Genomic DNA, 3,621 nt, shown 5'->3' with positions numbered 1-3,621 from the left:
GGGACTCATTTTTTTTAATCATCAAGATTTGTATGTTATTCGCATAGCTTCAATTTTAATTGTTTTCATATTTTTTAAAAACAATATATCAATCAAAACAATGGTAAATGGTTCAAGGTAAAAATAGGTCAGACAGAACTTTATCATCTCACCTGTCATCTTTTGGTGGTAATAGACTGGATTATGAGAAGACCCACTGAGAAAAAGCCAAGAGGAATTGTTTGGGAACTTACCAACCACCTGGAGGACTGTGACTTTGCTGATGACTTGGCTTTAGCGTTAGGCTAAAGATAAACTCCGGAAAAAACAAGCCAATGAAAATAAAAGCCAAAAGTGCTCTCAAGACCTTTGCGAATGAAGCAGAGCTAGAAGAGGTCGAAGACTTTAAGTACCTCGGCAGCTATATATCAGCAAATGGCAGCATGGAAAAAGAAATGGCCACCAGAATAGCAATGGCAGCAGAGAACTAAAATAAGGATCTACAAGTCTAATGTACGTTCTGTGCTCCTCTATGCTGCAGAGTCATGGAAACTAAACAAGAAAGGAGAGAGCCGACTCAGAGGCTTTGAAAGAAGACCCCTCCAACGTATCCTCAGAATAAAGTGGGACGACAAAGTCCCGAACAAGGAAATACTGCGAAGGACAGGATTAAATGACATTGTTTCAGAAGTTCGAATGAGGAGATGGAGATGGCTGGGCCATGTCCTACGCGTGAGCAAAAAAAGACTCCCCCCACATGGCGCTGAAGTGGAACCCACCTGGATAGCGAAAGAGAGGAAGACCACTGGGAACATGGAGGAGGGAGATGGAAGAAGAAGTACAGGCTACTGGCAAAACCTGGCATGAACTAAAGTGGCTCGCCCAAGACAGAGTTGGAATGGCGGAGATTTGTTGCTGCCCTATACTCCACAGGGAGTGATGAGGATTAAGAGAGAGACTAGTACTATTACAAGTAAATTTCAAAGGGTCTTCGATAAATAACTTCACATTCCTAGCCGGGGGGGGGGGGGGGGGCTATGAAGTTACTGATGATGTGTGCTTAGTTGGGAGGAGAGGAATTTTTTTTAAGTGTGACGCAATACTCTGCACTTTAAAAAGTAATGTTAGAACCCTTACTTTAAACTTTAACCTTTTTTTCGCGTTTTCAAATTGCAATTTAAATATTGATTAATATACTCAATGTGGACAGTAAATCACTCGTTTTAAAAAATTGTATTTTTGGGGGGAGGGGGGTAGTGGGCTGAAGTCGAAATAAGGAAGGGGGGGGGGGAGACTTGCTTTTTTGTGACGACGGGGAGGAGGGAGGTAAAAATCTTTTCTAAAAAGCGTCATGTCTTTTCTGGAAGACCCCTCAAGCAAGTCATCTATCTACAACAGCTAGACACAATTTTCTGGATATAACTACTGACTATAACTATCTCTAAACTTTATTCAGTTTTTTATACAGCTACAACCACGCTTGTGGTTTAAAGGGAAATAATCATATTTAAACGAACATAAAGTAGTTTTTTAAACCCTACTCGGCATTTTGTCAGGTGCCACATTCATTGTTCAAACATTTTCGTTATTTATAATATTTTTTTAACTTGTTGTGGAGGAGGGGGGGGGGGGCGAGGTTCTCTTTCCACTGGAGCTACACACACGTTTTTGTAGGGGAAGATCTTTTTATTCTTAGAGCCTATATTTGGCAGAGACATATAACATTTAAACTTCAAAAGGACACCATATACGAAGCTAAATCCGGCGCTGAAACTATCTGATAGTGTGTTGTGTTGTTTGAACAACCGTGTAACCAAGTTGGGAGCTGTTGCTGGGTGCAGGAGCTGATGCTGGGCAGGTGGATGACGACGGCAACACCAGTAGCGTAGCGAGGGGGGGGGGGGGGCGGGGGGGGGGGTACATATGTCCCCGGGCGCCGACCTTAGGGGGGGCGCCAAATTGAAAGTTTGAGGGGGGGGGGGGGTGCAAATGAAAAGTTCGAGGGGGGGGTGCAAATCGAAAGTTTGAGGGGGGTGCAAATGAAAAGTGCGAGGGGGGGTGCAAATCGAAAATTTGCTCCCAAGGGGGCGCCAAATTGAAAGTATGTCCCCGGGCGCCGGGAAGGGTCGCTACGCCTCTGGGCAACACAGCTCTGATGGTAGCCGCGTCCAACGGTTACGTGCAAGTCTGCGCCGCAATCGTCAGGTCAGGGGCGGAGGTCAACGCCTGCAACAACCAAGGGGTGACGCCCCTGATGTTTGCCGCTGGTAGAGGCGATGATCCAACAGTTTTATTACTGCTAGGTAACGTCGCAGATGTGAACCAAGCAGATGATGAGGGAAACACCGCCTTGATGTTCGCGAACCACTCAGAAGTATTTCGTATTTTAATGAATAGATGTGCTAATCTCAACCAGCGAGATAATGATGGGTGGACGCCCCTGTTGCTGGCGGCTAGGTCTGGCAACAAACAAAACCTAACCTTTCTGTTAGACCGCGGGGTTTGTGTAAACCAGCCTCATATGAAAGGGTTTACTCCAGTAAACAAACGTCTTCATCGGTCCCAATACAAATAGGGTAGGCCTACCTCTTTACGAGTTTTTCAAATTTATATCCCATGTCAAGTCGGAGGCTATTTAGCGACCGCCATCTTCTGTCACCTAATGTCAAATGCGAGGCAAACGTGCCCACAATTAGGTCTTCGTTTCGAATGACGGTCTGTCCCAGTTCAGGTGAGTGAAAACTCAGTAACGCTAACCGTGGCCTCAACATTTCAGCCATTTAGTTTTTCACAATTGAATTCAGCAACGATTATTTAAGTTTACGATCTAATTCAGACAACAATGACCGTGCAGAAGCGCGGGGCCCTTTCAATCACAGGCCGGGGGCGACCGCCCCGTTCGCTAAGCCACCCCCAAACGCTCTAATGACATTAAATCCTGACCACGCCCCCAGTAACACGCAGCGCCACCTGAGAAATTTTTCAGCCACGTCGCTGATGAGCTTGTGCGCCGCGCAGTACGCCCAGGCTAAGTTTGGAAATAGCACCGTCTTTGGCATATGTTTCTTCTAAGTGAGCTTCTACGTGCTGACTAGCGTGGTGTGTGAATGATACTCAGCTAGATATTAACTCATGTGTATTTTAATTTGATGTTTAGAAACCAGGATAATTATCCAACATAACAAGTAGGCCTACATTGTGATTTAAAAAAAAAAAATTCAATACCTGATTAGATGGAGCCTATCCCTTAAGTATTTTAAAGCGCTCATCAGTTTGTGATTTTGATTGTATTTCGAGTACAAGAAAATAGTGACTAGATCTATCTTCTTTAAAAAAAATTGAACATTTAAACTGCTGTATGAAATAAAAAATCTGAGCAACACATTTCTCTTTTTGTGTGCTACCAATGTTAGAAGCTCATCACACTATATAAAACCATTTGCTTCTATCGTTATGGATATAAACTTCTTCTTAGCGTATGCTTACTGAGTTAGTGTTTGTCATTTCTTTCTGGGATAGAACTCCAATCAGAGATCTCGCCACACACTGGATATTTATTGCTGAAGATTATTGTCTCAAGATACTGTCTGGTCAGTGTGTGTCTGGTCAGTAAGTATCTGGTCAGTATGTGTCTGGTCAGTA

Source organism: Physella acuta, unplaced genomic scaffold (assembly GCF_028476545.2).
Source record: "Physella acuta isolate Inbredline_101_S28 unplaced genomic scaffold, ASM2847654v3 ptg000973l, whole genome shotgun sequence".
Taxonomy (NCBI): Eukaryota; Metazoa; Mollusca; class Gastropoda; family Physidae; genus Physella; species Physella acuta.
This window is presented reverse-complemented; position numbering follows the sequence as displayed.